The following is a 23311-nucleotide window of genomic DNA, read 5'->3' as shown; positions in this document are numbered from 1 at the left end:
TTCATTTTACAATGTGGCCAGCTTGCTGCCAGAATAACAATATCAAGTGTATTGGTAATTGCTAAGGGTGTGTGAGGAGGGGTGTAGTCATGGCAGAGACAGTGAAAGTCCACTAAGAAGTGAGGAATTACTAGGGGAATCTGCAATTCTGCTCCTGATCCCTCTGATTATTCCTGGTTTGTTCCTCGTATTTCATCACCTGCCCCACTTGCTTTTAGGTCAAATGGATTACTATGCATCTTGACCCAAGGATCTATTGCGATAAAATCTTGGGCAAAATCAAATTGTAATGTTAGATCAACTTATCAATTGTTTATGATACCAGTAATGTTGGTGGCATCAAAGTGCTCTAAGGAAAGTGCTGAAGCCAGATAGTTCTCAACAAGTTTGCAGGAGGAGAGGAATTTTCTGATGGAAACATCTGTCTGGGGATTCATCACCTTTTGATTCCTCACATTTGAATTACCCCTGTGCCAGCATTACACTGAAACTTTCTTCATAGCTCTCCCACATCGACGAGGACGTCACAATAGCACAAAACCGCTTGCGACTCTGTATGACATCACTGGAGCCGTAAGAAGACCTAGTCGGTGTGCTGACGTCAGTTCTCTTTTTTCCACGCCATAGACGCGTAACAATTTTTCTGGGGCTCTCTATTTCTTTAGGAATATTACTTTGTTTCAGTTTCTATCTGTGGAGTAGCAGTGCATTGGCTACAGAAAAGAAGTCAAGGTTCAAGCCTTGTAGGGAATGTGGGGGTCATATGTCCCTCACGGACCCCCGCGAAGATTGTCTTTGGGGCTTGTCATCAGATCACGACGTTGAAGGATGTTCGTCTTGCCGGAGGTTGAATCCGAAGGCACTCAAGGAGCAAGAGGTGAAGCTATTCATGGACTGGGCGAGAAAGGAGAAAGGAGGCCGCAAAAGATCCAAGTCGACGACCCTGCACACCTCGAGGTCGTCAAAGAAGCACAAAAAAACCCGTCAACAATGGGTCGGGGGTCGGTCCTCAAAAGGTAAGTCTTCGAGGTCGGGTTCTGTGGTTCATTGTAAAGATGAAATCTCGCCTTCGCACTCTCCTTCTCTGGTCCATCTCCTCCTGCTTCGCCTGCCCTGGCCTCAGTCTCAGCGGCGCCGCAGCCTCAACCCACTATAGTGTAGTTCCTATATTCCCAATAGGCTCTGCGCATTGGAATAACATAAACGGCAGTTTAGACGTAGGGCCTGAGGTCGACTAGGTCTCTACTGAATATGTTAGACTTAATTAGGTATGCCAGCTAGCTCAGAGGTCACTAGAAACTTTCTCAAATGAACAGGAAGGAGTTAACTTTCATGATTAGACAAGAAGGGATTAGTTTCTGACAACCGCATACACATGACAACTTTACTCCCTCCAGAATAAGGAGTATATCTCCAGAGATGTGTGAAAAAAATAGATAGGTATTTCACTCAGTCAATCGTGCATGCTTAGTTTCACCAGAGTGCAGAGAAATAGAGAGACGGGCGTTTTCAATAAAAGTTGTTATTTATTGAGCAGTCTTCTTTCTCATGCAAGAGAAATGGATTGCCACAATTGCAATACTTATCATAAAGTAAAGTGCGTACAGTAAAACGAGTATTATGAAATAATACTGTAAAAGCATTTATATGGTTTCTAAGCCAAATGATACTTAAAACGGATAAAATATATACAATACATACAATGATAAAAGTTGACTAAACGTACTCAACTGGTGCTTATAAAATACGCCTAACCCGGTGTACCTAACCTAAGCCTAGTACGTGGTAAGGAGTAAGTGAGCTGCAGTTTAAGTTAAGTTAGTTTTGCCAAGAATCTGAATCAATAATTCTCTAAGGGTCTAATCAGCTCCGTACCTTAGTTTTAGAATGAAGGAGGTCTTGTATCTCTTTCTCAGGACTCGATCTCCCAGCAACCCGCAAGGGTGACTAGAAACACTGGAGCTGGATTTCTCGGCAGGAGAAAAGACAGCGTCTCTCTCAGTGCGTCAAATGGGAGGGTCGGCTTCCTTCGGCACTCGCATCAGCTGGGCTTTGGGTAAGTAGATAGCCGCTCTGCTCCAAACCACTGTGCGTTGCTTAAGGCAAATGCTGGTATATTTATACCTGGAAGGTGCAGTGTTTAACGTAAGGTTGGACATAAGACGTCACTAAGAACTGTCACTAAGAACTGGCAGTTCTTTCAGGACTCTCAGGAGTTATAGGACAAATCAAAACAAAAGCAGGGGGAATTCCCGGGCTGCTGGAGGTTTGGTTTGTTTAAAGAACGCGTTGTACTTTCTAGGAGTCTTAGGGAAGTAGCCTTGCCATATTTGGACTGCATTGGCTATGACTAAATATAGATATGATTCTTATGCCTTTATAAGGATAAGATTTATTATAACCACATAAGGACATAAATCGGGAATATTTAATTAGGGTCCTAGATATGTTCACAACACCCACTCCACGTATAATGTCCATCATTACTAAATACTAAGCAATATATAAACATATAAGTATGCGTGTGTTTTCCAGCCCACCCCAAAATACATCAAATGCATTTGAAATGGTATAGATACACGAAAATGAGTATTATACTGTACGCTTTCAAGCAGTGGTATCATTCAGATAACATTTTGTTCATTTAGAATGTTGACTGAATGAATCACGAAAATTACATTCATGAAATGGCTCTTAATACAGAAAAAAGGTCAAGACCATTTCATCACATATTTATACAAGATTGTACATGTGCTAGAGGCTGATTCAAAATATTGTCTCTAGAGTCTCTAAAAATAGAAGTTCTGTTCTCTAAGAATAGTTCTACTTTAAGCAGAGTACCATGCGCCATAAAAAAGTAAATATTTTTGGAAATTGGGAAAAAAATAATTTAGCTTTCATTTGAAAAAATAGTTCCAAATGTTTTCAGTAGTGTTGTTTATAAAAACTGAAGGCCGAATTCAGAGTTCAGGGAACGCTGTGTGCTCGCGATTTCAAATATTATTCCCGTTGTTAGGAGAGAACATTTCCTCAGATAGGCCGGGAAAAAAATTTGTCTACAACAGTGGTTGAAAGTTGGGCCAACTCCGAAAAATCAGAAATAGTGCATACATGCGATGCATTGCCATCATCGGTGTTTAGATCAGCAATGGTCATGGAAGGTTGTACCTGGGTGGTGCCGCTTTCATCTCGTACTTCACCGCCACCTAATCGTAATGGTGAAGTCTCAACGAATGCCGTCATTAGAAAAGGTACCCCCCTGGGACAACACAATGCATGAGTCGTTACCGGACAAAGCAAAGCATCGATATCCATTGGTACTGCTGATGGTATTGTAAGACAGACGTCCAACACGCATTCTTCTCCGCATAGCAGACATCGAAGCACAGGTAAGATGCAATCTTGCCAGATTCGTCTGAATGAAAGAAACCAGGTAGTATTCAGATCTTAGCCGGGCCAATCCGAGGATTTTAGTGATATGTTCTCGATATCGTATTGCTAGGATCGTTTCTTCCATCGTAGCCTGAGTTTTGTCTGTGACTTGGCTTGCCATATCGGAGCAGAAGGAACAAAAATAAAATTCCTGCTACGAGTCCCAAAATAAGAGGCAGGCCACCGAAAAAAGAATGCACAAAATTCGGGAAGATGCCCAGAAATGTTTCAAAGGGTGCTAACAGTCCCGAAAAAAGTGTCTTAAATACATGTGCAATGCCACTGGTATCTGACATGTTTAAGATTTGGCTTAACATTTCTACGAAACGCACTGGGCAATTTGTCGATAATAGGGTATGTATCTCTGCGGCTGTTTTTGCAACTTGCAGGTCATACGTCTCTTTGGACGAGGTTAAAGGCACAGTTGTCTGTAAAAGAATAGACTTCATTCTGCTTAAAGTATCAATTCGAATAGAAAAGATATTCACAGAAGGCCATATTGCTGCCTCCATGTCTGGATTGTTGTTTGGATACAATACTTGCATACAACAAATGACCCTGGAAGTAACACTCACGAGATAGGCTTTTCCTGGCATCATGCCATTACCGTTGGAAAGTTGTCTGAAAAAGGGCTCTATCTGTGTAGCAGGGGGGCCGTGCAGATAACATGAAAGGTTGTTTGATGAACCTTTGCAGGCTCCATGCAAGTTAATTCCTTGACACAGAAGTGTACCTCTTAGTGATTTTTTACAATACCACTAAGAAATAACTCTTTTTCCCCTTCACTATTACATCTATTTGTATAAGGGAAATTCCAGGTTGACTTGATGTATTCTTTACCCAACCTTTCATACAGGCCTGCTGGTATATACTTTTGGCAGTATTGAAACTGAAAAGTTGTTATCTGGATTGTAATGGTGCCATGTATTATCCATTCAATGACAGGTCTTTCTGACATTGTCAATGGTAATCTTTCTAATTTTTCAATGCTCAGCACCGTATAGTCTGCTCCTTTTTGTGCCAACGGAATTTGTCTATCAGTAAGGTTAAAGATAGAAAATAATGACGTTGTGTTGATTAGACGCCATGGCACGTAGCCTGAACGGAGGTTTTGTAACGTCCAGCCTATCTGTACAATAGAACGCAATTGGGATTGACCATGTTGTAACATTAGCATATCCTGTTCTATTATATCAATAGCAGATGATACAATGCTGTCCAGTGAATACATTCTGGAGGACAGAGTCGTTAACCCATTGTCCACCACAGAAAGTGATTTTTCCAAATTAATACGATCAATTTCTCGTATTTTTTCTGCAGTTTCAATTTGTGTTACTTTCCAAGCTTCATTGTAAGCTGCGTATATACCGGCGTATATGAAACGTTTTTGACGCTGTTTGCGAGGTCCCATTATGAAATCTCGGAAGTCAGCACCTTCTTTAAGTAAAGTTAAGTGTTGCTTAATTTCGGGAAGTGTGGATCTCTGTAGCCAATCGAGGCATAGTTTTCTTACACTGTATGTTGTAATTATCCCTGGATGTTGTCTCTGGGAATATCTCGGGTCTGGCCTGTTCTGTTTGAACCCCTGTATATTGTTCAGGAATCTATCTTGACAGTTATTAGTGTCTGTGGGCCAGATCAACCATTTGTTCCAATCAGGAATTGTTCTGTTTTGTTTTAAAATATAGGACATGTCAAACCCCTCATCTGTAGTGGTGTTTCTATCAGGCATAGGCTTTGGTATAGATGGGTTGTTTAAATCTTTTATCTTGGCTACACCAAGACAGGTTGTTTGTTGAATGGTGTCATTCAGGAACATTATTTGTTCTGGGATCATGCAGGCTCTAAATAATGATTCTAAACCTTGTACCTGCCAATCTTTTGTACCCCAGATGGTTTTTGTCTCAATGTTATTTTTCCAAAATTCAAAACCAAATGTAGACATTTTTTCATAAATTTTTTCCGAATAAATCAGTTTAGTATTTGTCAACATGTTTTTCATTCCTGTCTTATTTAACATTTTGAAATAAAACGTTTCTGGATTTGTGATATCAAACCCTGAGAAGTATGGGAATTTTTCATAAAATGTTTTTGAACTGCCTTTTGGCGGAGTTGGACAATGTTCCCACTGATTATAACTGAAAACCTTTCTAGGATTAGCAGATTTATCAGATAATGATGCCCAAAGTGATTGAAGCAATACATTTACTCATAATTCGAAGAACCCTGTAAATAATCATGTTCTGTAAATTTTGCTGACATTTCTGAATCTGACATCATGTTATTAATATTTTCAAAGTCCCAATCATCAGAGAAAGTACTAGGTGATACAAAGTCACTTAAGGAGATCTTGAATTGGTGTGGATATTTCAAGAGCTCAACCGGGCCATAGATTTCATAGTCATTTTTGTCCCATGCTATACCACCAGGTATAGGGATGGCTGTGATGTTCACTGATGATAGTTCTCTTTTTTCGATGTGAGAAGATCTGTGTGGTTTCAGGACCAAGTTGATGTTCTGACTTGCTGTGTCCATTGTACTATATTTTCCATCAATAACTCTACCCAAACTTAAAACCAAGATGAGCCACAGAAGGAGGAAAAGTACACCTAACATAATCCATAATTTAATCCATGGTGAAATTAGATATGTTTTTCTCAGTTGATGAAAGAGCTCTGTAATTTTTTCTTTGAAAGTTTTTGTTGCTGGCTTGTCTCCATGTTCACTTGGATCATCGGAAAAGTCATTAAAGTTGATAAAGTAGCCAGATGCAGTTCTGTCAATTGGTGGAATTGCTTACGGATTTTCATTGATCTTTAGATTTTCTTTTGTTACATTTGTATAGTCAGAGGCTACATCGTTGTAGACAGGTGTTTATTGACGAACTGTTGCAATTTGGGTTTCAAGAGGCACAAGTTCCATGGCTTTGTTGCATAGTCCTTTTTTATTCACTGCAGGTTTATCAAATGTGATTAGTCTCTCAGTTTGAACCTCTTGGATTGTAGCAAGATTTGGTCTTCTGCTATTTCTTGGGAGTCCACTGGGCCTGCTACTTATTATTGGCCCCATGGTTGTGGTTTCACCAGGTCGATTGATACAACTCTGTTCTCCTTTTTACCAGCAAGGGGCGGTAGTACTACTGATCTTGTTCCGCTGACAGCTAAGACAGGTACTGCTTTTCTGTAAGAAGGCCCAAATTCCTTCTTAACCGCGATCTTTTCTCTGACCAGATCCCCAATCTTTGGAATCCAGACAGGTCTTGCTGGGACAGGTGGTTTTTCTTCAGTGGTGGTTGGCTTTAGCTTTTCGTTACTTAGACTTTTTCTTGTTTCATTCAAGTCCTGTAAAACAGCCAAACGATCTTTGATATCAAAGGTTTTTTGTTTCACCACTGAAGTCTGACAATCCAGATCCTGGATGATCATTCTAGTACCAAACAAAAGTTCGTATGGCCTGATACCTCCTAGAGAATTTCTTGGCATGTTATTAAGACTACGTTGGACACTTATTAGATGTTTGACCCACCAGTCACCGGAACCTAATACCCTCGCTGTTATAGATTGCTTTATGTCACGTTTTTTTCTCTCCACTACCGCATTTCCCTCGGGATGGAATGGACTAGAATACCGCAATGCAATTCCCATGCTGGCCATGGCCTCCTTGTAAGCCCGAGAGCTAAACGCAGGACCCTGGTCAGAATGTAGCATGCCAATTGCGTATGTGCCGATAAAGACTTGCAAATCTTTTATAACAGTTCTGGCGTCAGCCGAGCGCTGGGGCCACATCCAAATGAATCTCGTCTTAATAATTATGGGATCGCATTTTTCCGCCTGGATGTCTCCGTATAGATAGCCTGATGATGTCTAATAGAGGTGTCTGGGCAGGTGTCTGGTCCGGTTCACAACTGCGATCTCTGTTGCTGTCCTGACAATTCATTGCAAAGTTATAAATTTGCACGCTCATCCCCGGCCACCAGTATTTTGATTGTAATTCTATTAGAGATTTCAGGATCTCTTGGTGCCTCAGACCCAATCCCATGTGTGCTTCTTCAATCAAGAAGACTCTCCGGTTCGTGTTTGGAATTACTCTATCCCCCACTCCAGGGATTTGAGCAAACGGCACGGAGTTCGCATCAATTATGTATGTATTTCCGAGTGGATAGTTTAGAGGTAACGCCGCATAATTGCCTTCCATCGAGGCTTTCACTGCTAGTAGCGTTTCACCGTCTATTTGTTTTTTCGTACGCTTTTTTGTAGCTACGGAAGCCGGTTGACCTGCTGCCGCTGTAGCTCTGTTAGCCAATGAATTCCCCGCAACGTGAACGCCATCACGTTGAAGACTCTGCATATGTATCACGTGAGTCTTTCGTAGTTCTTTCTGCAAAAGAACTATTTGTTCTCATAGTTTTTTATGCTTTATTGTGGCACCTGTCTCATCTTTGTAACCGTTTTTTATCCAGGTCTGCATGGAATTATGGTAAGACCGGACGCAGTAATGCAAATCGCACACTATTAGTGTGGGGAATTCGCGATCTGCATTTTCAAGCGCCATCTTTAGAGATCTTATTTCAGCTCGCTGAGCTGTACAGTTTCTGAGTGATTCAGTTTTAGTGACCATTGGTCTGAATTTACCTAAGCGCCAGCGACCTTTAACAATCGTGCACGCAGCATTGTAAATTTGTTTTTCCACAATGTAGTGTTGTGCAAATCTGGCCGTGTAGATTACACAGGTTTACTGTTCGAGAGGCAGAATTTTGATTGACAGAGGGCATTCATGTTCGTATTCCAGATCTTCTAGTTTTTTCATTTTCGGATCAAAAGCGTGTTTCACGTCTTCTGTAGCAAGAGAATTTTCCCATTGTATTTCTTTTGGATCTAGAGCTTTAGCATTTAGAATGCCTGGTCTTCTTACTGCCTCAAGTGCTGATCCTGCTGTTAGTACAGATATCCTCTTCCCCTGGGCTAGGGCTCTTTCTTTTGCTACAGCAGTTTGAACCGCAGTCCGAATTTTTTCAGTAGAACTGAATTTCATTTCAGCTTGTGCGTACAAGTGTGATTTGTAAGCTATTGGTACCGTTTCTCCCTCATTAGAGGTCAAGTATGTGTATCCCCATCTTCTTGGGATGACTCGGATTACAAGGTTGCGTTCGTTTGCGCATGTTTGCAGTTTTGATTTAGTTAACATGTCTGTCTGTAATGATCTTAAAATTTCTGTGTGTTTTTGAGTCCAATTAATTGGTTTGAAATCAGGTTTTATTAGTTCGTAGAGAGGTTTAACCCTCTCTGCATAATTTAGAATGTATGTTCTTCCGAAATTCAGGAAACCTAGAATTGATTGTAAGTTTTTCAGCGTTTTTGGAGCTTGGAGTACTGCACACTTGTCTGCTAGGCTTTTGCCTTCACTTGATAATTCATATCCTAAAAATAGGACAGTTAGATGGGCAATTCGTGATTTTTTAAAGTTAAATTTGTACCCTTCAGATGCGGACCCAAGTATGATGGTGTTCACTCTTTTCAAGTGAGTCTCCAGGGCATCGTCTGTAAGATAGATGTCATTGACATAAGATAATGCCTCATCATCATATATTTGTAGTAACTCTGTTACCCTGGCTGAAAATAATCCTGGGCTGTTCTTGAATCCCTGTGGGAGACGACAACATTGTTTTTGGGTCCCCATGCTGGAGAAAGCGGTCAAATATCTGCTTTCAGGTGCTATGTTTTGACAGAAGAAACCATTTGAAATATCTAATGTCGTTTTATATTTTTGCGAACGATATTATTCATTAGTGCTGCTCTGTGTGAGTTTTGTACTGCAAATGTTTTGCAACAAGAGTTTAGGTGTCTGTAGTCCAAAACTAGACAATATGAATCGTCTGGCTTGGAGACCGGAAATAAAGGATTGTTCATTTGTGTGGTGCATGTTTCAATCACCCCCTGATATTCCAGTTGATCCAACATTTCTCTGACTTGTTTTTTAGCTTCTTGCTTAACAGGATACTGCCTCTGTGCAGTAGGTTGATTTTTTAACTGGATTTTATGGTGAGGAGAATCCTCATCCCATCCTACATGTTTTTTATATAATGCAGGGGCTTGAGCCACTGCCCATTTTCTAGCAAATGTGTATTTTTTAGGAATTGGAATGTGATTTGAAAAGGCAGGCATAATCATTTCTTCGCCATGTGGGCACTCCCTGACAAACTCTGGTGGCCAGTCTTTCTCTGCTACAAGGATATCATAGCCCTTAGATAAATTCTCCCAAAAGAGACCTCTTATTTTCCTAGTTTTATCTCCCTCTATACGTAATATTATTTAATATAGTTTATGGGGCACGCTAACTCGGGTGTCTGCAGTTTCCACCTGAATGTATTCATTTGTGTCAACTGTTTCCAGAAGATTCATCAGGATCGAGCGAGCTATGGTCACTTCTGCTGCGCTGTCTAGCATTGTCTGGCCCCACTCTCCGTTTTCAGTTGCGTCCTCAGAATTCTCGGCATGTTTTACTTTAATACTGGCTACCTTCTTTCTGGGAAATTGTAATTTTTTACTTTGATGAGCAGGTTCATTGTTTTTGGACTTGACGTGCTCTTCTTTATGTTCTGACCGTCCTCTTCTTTCCGATTTCTGTGAGAAAGGCTGAAAAGATCGAGAGGGACGTGTATCAATATCTGGATATCTGTCAGGTTTTCTCAAATTGTCCCTATTTCTAAGGTTGTATCTTTTTTCAGAGGGCTCCCGTTGTGGAGACTTGCCCCCCCCCCCTTCTGGAGATCTATTTCTTCATTGGGGAGACCTTTCTCTGGACTGAAATGTTTTTCTCTGGGAGAGGTTTGTTTATTACCCTCCCACTTTTTCTTTTGAGAATTTAGATTATTTTTAATGAAAGTCTTTTCAGGATTTTCAGTTAGTGTTTTTAGTCGGTAGGTTGTACCGTCAATTGTTAATTGAACTAAATCTCTATATGCTTTTGTTAATTCTTTTATTTTAACTAAGAGTTCTTCACTTGACACTTTTTCAATGTCGGGATGTGGTGTATAGCTGGCTAGAACCGGCCATGTGGTTCCTGGTCTACCTAGTGGACCGAGCCTGGTAATGTGATTTTGATGTTTTAGGGCACCATTAAACCAGAGCAGGAGCTCTTGGTATGTTAGTGGAATTTCAACGTCCTCCAAAGGGGCGTATTCCTCTGGAGATTCCTCTATTTTGTAGTAGTGGAACTCGCGTGTTACAGCGTGTGCTGCTGGAAAATGTATCCAGGAATAGAATACCTCTGTCTGCCGATATTCATGGGCCTCTACCACAAATATGACTGTACCACCTCTTGATGATACTCCATTTTCTATACGTTTTATAGTTATAGTTTTTCTTACATTTACCGGGATGATTATAGCATCCGGGTCATTTTCATTAAACCCTGTAACGTCTGAACCCGGTTGATTCGCATCTACTGCAGCTCCACCGGTTTCGTTGTTGTCGCCGTTAGTTGACATTGTTTAATGAAAGTTTGCAGAGCAAGTTTCAAGGAAACAAAGATTAGGTGCACAATATTTTGGAACACTGTATCCTTCAACGTTGACTAAACCAAAAACTAATACATAGGAATCTCTTCCTACTAAGTTCTGGCGGATATTAACCTTTTACCCACTCCAGACGTCTATTGGAGTTTTTACGGGAAAAGGGGTCTGTGGGAAAAGCACGACTGAGTTACTCTAGTATCTTGCGTTAGATTATCGCCTTACCAAACGTTGGGCGCCATGTAGTGTAGTTCCTATATTCCCAATAGGCTCTGCGCATTGGAGTAACATAAACTGCACTTTAGACGTAGGACTGAGGTCGACTAGGTCTCTACTGAATATGTTAGACTTAATTAGGTATGCCAGCTAGCTCAGAGGTCACTAGAAACTTTCTCAAATGAACAGGAAGGAGTTAACTTTCCTGATTAGACAAGAAGGGATTAGTTTCTGACAACCGCATAAACATGACAACTTTGCTCCCTCCAGAATAAGGAGTATATCTCCAGAGTCATGTGGAAACAATAGATAGCTATTTCACTCAGTCAATCGTGCATGCTTAGTTTCACCAGAGTGCAGAGAAATAGAGAGACGGGCGTTTTTAATAAAAGTTATTTATTGAGCAGTCTTCTTTCTCATGCAAGAGAAATGAATTGCCACAATTGCAATACTTATCATAAAGTAAAGTGCTTACAGTAAAAGGAGTATTATGAAATAATACTGTAAAAGCATTTATATGGTTTCTGAGCCATATGATACTTAAAACGGATAAAATATTTACAATACATACAATGATAAAAGTTGATTAAACGTACTCAACTGGTGTTTCTAAAATACGCCTACCCCGGTGTACCTAACCTAAGCCTAGTACGTGGGAAAGAGTAAGTGAGCTGCAGTTTAAGTTAAGTTAGTTTTGCCAAGAATCTGAATCAAGAATTCTCTAAGGATCTAATCAGCTCCGTACCTTGGTTTTAGAATGAAGGAGGTCTTGTATCTCTTTCTCAGGACTCGATCTCCCAGCAACCCGCAAGGGTGACTGGAAACACTGGAGCTGGATTTCTCGGCAGGAGAAAAGACAGCGTCTCTCTCAGTGTGTCAAATGGGAGGGTCGGCTTCCTTCGGCACTCGCATCAGCTGGGCTTTGGGTAAGTAGATAGCCGCTCTGCTCCAAACCACTGTGCGTTGCTTAAGGCAAATGCTGGTATATTTATACCTGGAAGGTGCCGTGTTTGACGTAAGGTTGGACATAAGACGTCACTAAGAACTGTCACTAAGAACTGGCAGTTCTTTCAGGACTCTCAGGAGTTCTAGGACAAATCAAAACAAAAGCAGGGGGAATTCCCGGGCTGCTGGAGGTTTGGTTTGTTTAAAGAACGCGTTGTACTTTCTAGGAGTCTTAGGGAAGTAGCCTTGCCGTATTTGGACTGCATTGGCTATTACTAAATATGGATATGATTCTTATGCCTTTATAAGGATATGATTTATTATAACCACATAAGGGCATAAATCGGGAATATTTAATTAGGGTCCTAGATACGTTCACAACACCACCTCTCGGCTTCGTTGGATCCAGACCAGACAGCTACAGATCCTTACCCACCTTTTCCGGGTCCGGGTGCGGATCCATCGCATATTCTCAATGTGATGTTTGGCATGTTTGCCAAGGCAGTTCACCCATCCGGCGCGCCAGCAGGCCCAGTGGGACCGCTTGCATACAACTTGGGGAACCCCCAGCAATATGCCCAGGCACCATTTGTGCCCTTAATGCCCATGACACCATCATGGCATCTCCCAGGGCCGAGATTCCCGACACCGATTCTGCAGGCTCCAGCACCGTCTGGTTTTGGGCCAATGCCTTGCCGGCTTAGAGCAGCGCCGCTGACCACTATTGAGGTTCGTCCTTCGGCGCTGATGTCACCGGCGCCGCTCCATGCGCCGTCTACTCTGATCCCAAAGATGCGCTCCAGTTGGGAGGTTCAGAGGCTGCTGGAAGAAGAGGAGTACGAGGGACAACAGGAAGAAGCTGAAGAGGGGGAAATCCTCAAGTCTGTGGATGACTTCAAAGGTCTTCAGGAGGCCAGTGGCTTGGACACTTCCCCGGAGTGTGAGCTCTCTTCCCCAAAGGCAATGCCTCCTCAGGACGTGGCTCCTTATCATACTGTCATCAGGAAGACTGCTGACCTGTCAGATCTGCAATTGTCAGCTGAGGTCAGGTCTAATATTCGAACTGAAGTTTTGCATTATCTGTCTTCATTCGTTAAGCCTTTACTTCCATTTAATGCAGCTTTAACAAAGCTGATTCTAGAGGTGTGGCAGAAGCCTTTTTCTGCCCCTGCAGTTTCAAGAGTGGTTGCAAGATGCTATAAGCCTGCTCTGGGGGATCCAGCTTTTCTAACCTCCCACCCTTCTCCAAAGAGCTTGCTTGGTAGTTCAAGCTTCATGTTCACCCAAACAGTCGGGGGCATCCTTCCTCACCACTCTGGGTGTTGGGGACTCTAAAAAAGCTTGAGCAATCAGCCATAAAGGTGTTCTCCTCGGCAAAATTGGAAATCTGTTACATCAGATCTTTGGGTTTTGAATCTTGTAGAAAATGGGTACGCTCTTCCTTTCCAGGAGTTTCCCCCACCTTGCACCCTTCTCACCAGGGCTGGTGTTCGGAGGACCATCTGCTGCTTCTTCAGCAAGAGGTCCTGGCCTTGCTTCAGAAAGGTGCGATAGAGGTGGTTCCGGAGCAGGAAATGGGTCAGGGGTATTACTGGTGATATTTCCTGATCCCCAAAAAGGACCGGTGATTAAGACCGATCCTAGACCTTAGGGTCTTGAATTTTTACCTCAAACAGGAGAAGTTCAAGATGTTGACCCTAGCTCACGTTCTTCTGGCGCTGCAGCAGGAAGATTGGATGATGTAAATCGATTTGCAAGATACGTATTTCCACATCCCCATCCTGACGTCGCATCAGAAGTATCTCCGTTTTATGATGGGATCCCAACACTACGAATTTGGTGTCGATCAGTTCAGACTTACTGCTGCACCGCGAGTCTTCACAAAGGTGATGCCGGTGGTTACAGTTTATCTCAGTAGGTTGGGGATTCCGGTATTCCCCTATCTGGACGACTGGCTGCTCAAGGCTAAGTTTCTACAGTTGGTGCTGCATCATCTGCAGGTAACATCTTGGCTGTTGTTCGACTTGGGCTACTCGATAAATTTACCCAAATCTTACCTGGTGTCCTCCCAGCACAACCTGTTCACAGGGGCATTACTGGACACTACTGTGAATCGTGCATTCCCACCTCCTCTGAGCATCCTCAATATCCAGGCTATGATTCAGTTGTATCAGGAAGGGGCGGAAGTTCCAGTCCTAAAGGTCTTACGCCTGCTCGGTTTGTTTGCATCCTGCATACTGTTGGTCGACCATGCACGTTGCCATATGAGGGCACTTTAGTGGTGCATCCGCAGGCAGTGGTTTCAGCACAACGGAGATCTCAGGGAGGTGGTAAGTCTCCAGAGACACTGCGGCGGATCAGTTATGGTGGACTGTTCCTGACAATCTGTCTCAAGGGAAGCCGTTTCAGCCTCTTCCACCGGTCGCCACAGTGATAAAGGATGCCTCCATTCTGGGGCAGGTAGCTCTTCTGGGGGATCTGAAGATCAAAGGCCTTTGGTCTCCAGAGGAAAGATTGTGTCACATCAATCTTCTAGAATTGTGGGCAATACGTTTAGCTCTCAAGGCATTTCTTCCCTCCCTTTGTGGTCGGTCAGTTCTTGTCCTGACAGACAACACCACTGCGATGTGGTACGTCAACAAGCAGGGAGGAGTAGGGTCGTATTGCCTCTGCGGCTCTGGTCCTGGGCTCAGGACCATCGGATTTGCGTGATTGCGAATCATCTGGCAGGAGTGCTGAATGTGCATGCGGACAGTCTCATTCTGCAGTACTCGGCCGATCATGAGTGGCATCTCCCTCCGGAGGTGGTCCGCTACATTTTCAGGATGTGGAGGTTTCCTCAGTTGGACCTGTTTGCCACTCAGGGGAAAGCACACTGCCCATCGTTTTGCAGTTACCAGTATCCGTTGCAGGGAGCATTGAGGGACGCATTTCAGCTAGGCTGGGGCTCGCAGTTTCTTTACGAGATTCCTCCCATATCCCCTTGATTCCACGGGTTCTGAGGAAGATGCGCCAAGGCCGGGCCCAAGTCCTATTGATCGCCCTGGATTGGCCAAGAAGGGTGTGGTACACAGAACTCATTCACCTCTCAATCAATCAATCAATTACTGCATTTCTTAAGCGTGCTACATACCCGTGAGGGTATCATGGCGCTGGGGGGAGGGGGGGGCTACTGATCGAAGAGCCAGGTCTTGAGAAGTCTTCTGAAGGCCAGCAGGTCCTGAGTCTGTCGTAGGCTGGTAGGGAGAGCGTTCCAGGTCTTGGCGGCGAGGTAGGAGAAGGATCTGCCACCGGCGGTGGTTTTTCGGATACGAGGGACTGTGGCGAGGGCGAAGTTGGCTGAGCTGAGGCTTCCGGTGGGGATGTGAAAGCTGAGTCAGTTGTTGAGGTATGTAGGTCCGGTGTTGTGTAGTGCTTTTGTGCGTGGATGAGGAGTTTGAAGGTGATCCTCTTGTTGACGGGGAGCCAGTGCAGGCCTCTCAGGTGGGGTGTGATGTGGCTGCATCGGGATACGGCGAGAAACAGATGTGCCGAGGCGTTCTGGATTTGTTGTAGTCGTCTCAGGAGCTTCGTTGTTGTTCCTGAGTAGAGGGCGTTCCTGTAGTTGAGTCTGCTGGTGATGAGGGCCTGGGTGGCGGTTTTTCTAGTGTCGGGAGGGATCCACTTGAAGATCCTGCGGAGCATTCGGAGGGTGTTGAAGCAGGACACAGAGACGGCGTTGACTTGCCTGGTCATGGAGAGGGTGGAGTCGAGGATGACCCCCAGGTTGCGTGCGTGGTCTGTGGGTTCTGGGGCTGTGCCTAGCGATGTGGGCCACCAAGGGTCGTCCCAGGCTGATGGGGTGGGTTCGAGAATGAGGACCTCCGTCTTGTCTGAATTCAGCTTCAGTCTGCTGTCCTTCATCCAGTCGGCTACAGCCTTCATTCCTCTGTGGAGGTTGGCTTTGGCGGTGTGGGGGTCTTCGTTGAGGGATATGATCAGCTGGGTGTCGTCGGCGTAGGAGATGATGTTGAGGTTATGTTGTCGTGCGACGTGGGCGAGCGGTGCCATGTAGATATTGAAGAGCGTCGGGCTGAGGTAGGATCCCTGTGGGACGCCGCAGATGATCTCTGTGATTTTCGAGTGGAAGGGTGGTAGGCGGACACTCTGGGTTCTGCCGGAGAGGAAGGAAGTGGTCCAGGCTAGGGCCTTCTCTTGGATTCCGGCGTCATGGAGGCGTGCTGATAGGGTGCGGTGGCAGACTGTGTCAAAGGCAGCTGATAGGTCCAGGAGGATGAGGGCGACTGTTTCTCCTTTGTCCATCAGGATCCTGATGTCATCGGTGGCGTCGATGAGGGCGGTCTAAAAACAGGAGAGAGTTTTCCCAAAGGGACCCAGAAAGGACTGGGAAACAGTGACAATAAAAAAGGGGGATTCCTTTCTGTGGTTATTATATAATTCTCATATAATAGATCCAACCAATAGTACCAGACTCCTGTCGAGAAACAGTTTAACTTGTAGGTGTATTACAATATCCTCAAAATTATATATACATATAAACACAAAATTGTATCAAAAAGTCATATTTATTAAAAAAGAAGAAGACACAAGTATAATGCTCACACAGGTTTTCCATACACTTTCATCCCTAGTACATACATATACTTTTCTTACAGATTTTACAGTATAAAAACATTAGAAAACATAGTAAAAGAACATTGTTGTCGACGCGTTTCGGTGCTTAGTCGGATAAGACACCTTCTTCAGGACTAATGATTAAAACTTCATAAATCTAAAAGAAACATATTTGACATAAATTAATACAAAATATTTGAGGATTTGTTCTTTTTACACACAGAAACATATTTATCTCACTATGTACAGGGTCATGGCTATTAGTGGTCAAAGTCTCTTACTTTTCACGCTTTTTGATTTGCTATACCAGTCTTGATCCTGGAGCGAAAATATCCTTTAGTTTGAGTATCCTCCGTTTGTACAATCTAGAGGAACTAAGGTAACAAAAACATTCCATGTCACATACTACTCTTTGTGTGGTGCGTATATTAATGAATTAAATATGGAAATGCTTACTTGGTAACAACGTGGTATACCGGGAGTATAGATGGACATTCCTCAAGGCGCCTACTTTTTGTATAGGTCGGCTTGGGTGATACGGGGGCCTTCTTGTCGGTCTATTGCTTGTTTTAGGCAAACTTCACATCTATAGATAAAAAGTAGCAACAAAGAATTTTGCCATGTTGAATATATGGTAAGTGTGTAACTGCTATAGTCTGATACTATCCAGCCCGTGTTGTAAACAGGCGCGTATCTATAAGGAGGTTGTTACACATGAGTTTGGACTGGGTTTTGTAAAGCATTGACTTTGACTAGTGCTCCTTTTTAACAAAACCTTTATTTCATCAAGTTTGTTTAAAATTCTGGATACAGCCATAGTCTTAATAGACAGTAGGGGGCAGAGAGTTGGGTATAGCTTGGTACAAAACACAGAAATGTAACCTGGTGTTAATGGGCAACATCTTACCTAGATTAAAAATTCTGCACACAATCTGCCTGGTCTCCCTGGTCTCCAGAGTCAGTATGGAGCATGGGCACGTATTCAATATAGTGCTGCTCAGGTCCTGTTGGAGCAATATTAATACGCCTTTAGATTGAGTCGGTAGTTTTTCTGAGCTTGCCGCCCAGCCAGGTTTAAATGCGGTGGAGTGCTATATTGCTAAAGCTCTCTGGGGCTGCATTAACATGACCTTGTGACAATTAGGCTTGTGAATGAGCACACCAATCTAACAAAATTAGAGAAAATAGTGCTCTGCTTCAATGTGGCCACATAGTATTAAAACCATTATATTTTAAGGTAGATTAGGGAGGGGGACAGAAGTCCCTTTTAGCTGGGTCGCTAGCGTGAAAATTCGATTCCATATGGACAAATTGTCTCTCACCTCAATATAGTCTTGTGCGCGCGGTCTGCCTGGTCTCCCCGGTCTCCAGAGTCAGTATGGACAGTGGAGCACGGGGGCAGGATTTATACCCGCGCGAATTGGAGTAAACAGGTTGATAGATTGCACCTGTGTCCCATTTGATCACGGGCGTGTTCCGCGCCATTTTGGTAGTTTTTCTCGGGCCGATCTAACTGCCTCGACATAGGTGTAGGACTTTATTTAGATGCCGTTCTGTTGCCGAGGCAACGTTTTAGGACACAATAACGTTATCCCGTCAGTTCGTATGTTACGTTATACTGCCTCGACATAGGTGTAGGACTTTGTTTAGATGCCATTCTGTTGCCGAGGCAACGTTTTAGGGCACAATAGCGTAGTCCAGGCAGTTCGTATGTCCCTTTTACCGTTGTGCCAGGATTATATTTTATACCTGGTACACAAAAAGTTGAAGGGGCAAAGTGCCACCGGGTTCTGTAGTTGCAATCTTCAAATTCGCAAGTCTCATTTCGAGTACACCTTTTGTTTCAGTTTTAAGGGGTCGCGCCATTTTTGTAGTTTACAGCAGATCTCTGCTTGTTTGGAGACTACATTCAGTTTCGGGCGGTTTTTGGTATGTTTGCGTGCGCCGCCGCTAACAGTCGGCTGCGATTTTTATATAGGTGACTGTCTCTATGCATTGATCGTTTGTTAAATGCCGTGATAGAGAGTAGCAGCACACCCCACAGTGTTGTAGAGTCGATGAGGGCGGTCTCAGTGCTGTGGTTGCTGTGGAAACCGGATTGGGAGGGGTCCAGGATGTTGTTGATTTCGAGGTAGCGGGTTAGCTGTTTGTTGACAATCTTCTCTGTCACTTTTGCCGGGAACGAGAGCAGGGCGATGGGCCGGAAGTTCTTGAGGTCCTTGGGGTCCGCCTTGGGCTTCTTCAGAAGGGCGTTGATCGCGGCAGGCTTCCAGCTTTCCGGGAAGATTGCTGTCTCGACGGAACTGTTGATTGTTTTCCGGAGGTGGGGTGCGATGGTTGTGCTGGCTTTGTGGAGAGGGCAGGGGTCGGATGGGGATCCGGAGTGGATGGAGTTCATGGTTTTGATGGTGTCTTCGTCGCTGACGTTGGACCAGGCGGTCAGACGGCTGGTGCGGGTAGTGGTCGCGGGGATGGTGGACTCGGTGGTGGGTGCGGGGGTCTCGGAGTTGAAGCTGTCGTGGATGTCGGTGAAGGTGACAAGGGAGTCGCACAGGTCTTGTGATGGTGGGATGTCGTTGGTGTTGGGGCTGGGGTTGGAGAGTTCTTTCATGATGCTGAAGAGCTCTTTCGTGTTGTGTGCGTTGTCTAGGCAGTCCTTGAAGGGCGTCCTCTTGGCGGTCCTGATGAGTTGGTGGTGTCTGCGGGTGGCGCTCTTGTGGGCTGTGTGGCTGTCTGGTGTTCTGTCGTAGAGCCATTTCTTTTCCAGCTTCCGACAGGTGCGCTTGGAGATCCGGAGGTCTTCGGTGAACCAGGCGGCTTTCTTGTTGGTGTGGTTGTTTGTGGAGGTCTTGAGAGGGGCGAGGGAGTTGGCGCAGTCGTTGATCCACTGTTTGAGGTTGGTTGCGGCAGTGTCGGGGTCGGTGGGTTCAGCGGGTGGTCTCAGGGCGAGGGTGGTAGTCAGTTGGTCGTTGGTGACCTTGCCCTAGCAGCGGCGTGGCAGCTGTTGGGTGCAGTGGTGTGTGGTGGGTTTCCTGAAGGTGAAGTGGACGCATCTGTGGTCGGTCCAGTGGGGTTCGGTGGTGTGGTTGAAGGAGACGTGGGGGCTTGTGGAGAAGATGGGGTCCAGCGTGTGTCCAGCGGAGTGGGTGGGTGTCGTCACAAGCTGTTTGAGTCCGAGGTTGTCGATCAGGGCGGTGGAGTTGGCGTCGTTGTTGTTCTCGAGGTGGAAGTTCAGGTCCCTGAGGAGGATGTAGTCCGTGGAAGCGAGGGCGTGGGTGCTGACGAGGTCAGCAATGGTGTCTCTGAACTGTGGTCTTGGTCCGGGTGGTCTGTAGACGAGTGTTCCTCAGAGGGTAGTGTTGGGGTCGGTGTGGAACTGGAAGTGCCTGTGCTCGGCAGTGGTGAGGGTGTCGTCGGTGTTGGTCGAGACTCTAAGGGTGTCCTTGTAGATGATGGCGATTCCCCCTCCAACTCCGTTGCTGCGGTCTCTGCGGGTGATCTTGTAGCCCTGTGGGATGGCTATGGCGATGTCTGGTGCCGAGGTGGCGTTCAGCCAGGTCTCCATCAGGAAGGCCATGTCGGGGCGGTAGAGTCTAGGAGGTCCCAGAGTTCGATGGCGTGCTTGCGAGCGGAGCGGGTGTTGAGGAGGATGCAACGGAGGTGGTTGGGTTCTCTGGTTGGTGGTCTGGTGGGCTGGATGCTGGTGAATCTGCAGTTCCGGCAGGCGAAGGGCCCTTTGGTGCGCTTCGGGGTGGCCCGGTAGCAGGGGTTGTCTCGGCCGATGTTGAGTGCGTGAAGGGTGCTGGAGTCGTAGTGCAGTCTGGCGTTGTGGGGTCCAGGCGCGGACGGGCGCAGACGGGCTTGCCTTTGGCGCGCCAGCGGCACGCCCGCTGCGTGCGTCCACTGCGCGGCCTCCATATGAGGGTCAGAGAGAGGGAGGAGCAGCTGGGAGGTGGGAGCGGGGCGGCCAATGGGGAACAGGGGGCGGGGCCGCAAGGATGCAGTGGCGGGAAAAACAGCGAGGACAAGGAAGGCGGGGGAAAAGGAGAGTGGGCACGGGGCAAAACGTCACAGGGGTACAGAAGAAAAAGATGGACAGTGAGCACACAGCAAGGAAGGAACCAAACAGCAGCAGACTGCCATGCAAAACGGGCGCAGGGGTACAGACGAAAAAGATGGACAGTGAACACAAAACAAGGAAGGAACCAGACAGCAGCAAAGCAGACCTCAGAGGCGATGCAGGCGGGTGGCAGCCGATCACCTCTCATTGCACCCTCTGCTCTGTCTCCCTCTCAGGGCAGACCTCTCACAGTCGCTGGGGCAGGTTCTATACCCTGACCTCCAGAGCCTGCACCTTCATACCTTGAGATTGAACGGGGCAACCTGAGTTCTTTCTCAGTCCTACCGGATGCGGCGGACGTTATTTTATCGTCCAGAAGACACTCCACCAAATCTGTTTATTTCTGGAGATGGGCCAGATTTGTGAAGTGGTGTGGGAAGAGGTTGATTGATCTCTTGAAGGCCCGTTTATCTGATGTGCTTAGCTTTTCACTTTCCTTTGCCCAGCAAGGTTGTGCTGTGGTTACTGTTAAGGTTTATTTTATGGCTTTATCTGCCTTCCTTTGTTTACCAGACTAGCCTTCGTTGTTCAAGTCTCCCATAGTTATGAGGTTCATTAGGAGCCTCACTAATTCATTTCTTCCCACTCCCTTCATTATGCCTCAGTGGGACTTTAATTAGGTTCTGACTTTCCTGATGGGTTCTCCTTTTGAGCCTCTTCATAGTTGCCAGTTGAGACTTTTCACATTCAAGACTTTTCTTCTAATTGCTATTACCTCTGCCAGGAGGGTAAGTGAGCTTCAGGCTCTTAGTTTTAAGCCTCCTTTTACACAATGGTTCTTAGGACCAGAGGTGCTTTCCTGCCTAACGTGGTTACACCTTTTCATCTAGGGCAGTCCATCACTTTAGCCATTTTCTATCCTCCCCCTCACCCTCCCAAAGAGGAGGAGAGACTTTACCCCCTGGATCCTAAAAGGACGGTCAGCTTCTACTTGGAGAGAAGCAAGGACTTGAGGCTGGACGACCAGCTCTTCGTTGGTTACTTGGGACGAATGAAAGGCAAAGCTGTCCATAAGAGAACGCTTTCCAGTTGAATCATCTTGTGCATCAAAATATGCTATGCCTTGGCCAAGAAGGAGCTGCCTTAAGGTATGAGAGCTCATTCTACTAGGGCAAAGGCTTCTTCAGCTTTGGCTAGTGGTGTCCCTGTGGTAGACATCTGTAAGGCTGCAACATGGGCCTCCCGCCACACTTTCGCAAAGCATTGCTTGGATTCAGAGGTGAGGAGGCTCAACCATTTTGCATGTTCTGTGCTGCAGACCTTTTTTGTATGAGTAGGTAGACACCCTCCATTGGGAGAGGGACTGCTTGGGGAATCAATTCAAAAAGTGAGGAATACACAGGAAGATGAATCCATCAGAAGAACAAGTTACTTACCTTCTGTAACACTTTTTCTGGTGGATAAAGTATCTGCCTGTGGATTCTTCAATGACCCACCCTCCCCCTCATTGTCTACCTACGTATCCCAAAAGGGTTTTTGTGCATGACATGCTTGTACTTCATGTCATTTGCTTTGCTTTGAGGCTTGCCACTAGGAAATGTCTTAGCTTTAGCTTTTACTGTTTTCCTTCTTATTTAATTTATATACTGTGTGTATATTATATACTGTGTATATTTGCGAAATGTTGTTGGTTCACCCATTCGCCTCGAAGGCACAGAAAGAATTGGTGGAACTGACGTCAGCACGCTTCCAATGACTCAAGGTGACATCATACAGAGTCGTGAGCGAAGCCGTGCTATTGTGACACCCTCATCGACATGGGAGAGCTACGAAAAAAGTTTCATTGGAATGCTGGTGCAGGGGTAATTCAAAAGGTGAGGAATCCACAGGCAGATACTGTATCCACCAGAAAAAGCGTTATTGAAGGTAAGTAACTTGTTCGTTAGGCAGCTATGTTGACATATCGTAGCCTACGTTTTTTTCGCCATCACCTTTGGGTAAAGGAATCTCCTGTACCCAGGCTTTGCAAAATATGCAGCATTGCTTTCATTGTCTGTGAGCTTTCAAAGTGGAAGTTGTGTTGTGCGTATGTTATAGAAATGTTACATCCATTTTAGGTAGATTTTTTCTGTGTTGGTGGCAAGCAGTGTAGATGGGGAATTCGGATGTGTGTGAACCTGTGTGATCTTAACTGGGCCATCTATAGATAGGCATCTTCTGCTTGAGGCATTGACCATGTTGGGCCTTGAATGGTTGTTGACACTTGACCTCATATGCTAACCGTAAAATAGTGTTACACCCTAAGATTTGTAGATCTTACTTCTTTCACCGCACCTATTGAATAATACGTATTTTGTTGATGCACGTTTGTTTGGCTGGCATTGATCATGTTTTAGAAGGGGATGCAGAACGTCTTTGGTGAGACTCCGGGTGAGACATTTTGTCAGGGTGACCTCCTGATTAGTATCAAAACTGAGCCAGATCTTGAACAAATGTTGAGGAAACTATTGGTTCAAGTATTCTTAAGGACATGT

The 23311-nt window shown here is 45.1% G+C and overlaps 1 protein-coding gene across 1 annotated transcript in view; it reads left to right on the top strand.

Annotated features, from left to right (window-relative positions):
- PRKAR1B (protein kinase cAMP-dependent type I regulatory subunit beta) overlaps positions 1-23311 on the top strand; it is a 516439-nt gene that overhangs the window by 244043 nt on the left and 249085 nt on the right. The window lies entirely within an intron of this gene.

This window comes from Lissotriton vulgaris, chromosome 10, assembly GCF_964263255.1.
Source record: "Lissotriton vulgaris chromosome 10, aLisVul1.2, whole genome shotgun sequence".
NCBI lineage: Eukaryota > Metazoa > Chordata > Amphibia > Caudata > Salamandridae > Lissotriton > Lissotriton vulgaris.
Note: the sequence above shows the minus strand (reverse complement) of the source record. Positions and strands in the feature narration are given on the sequence as shown.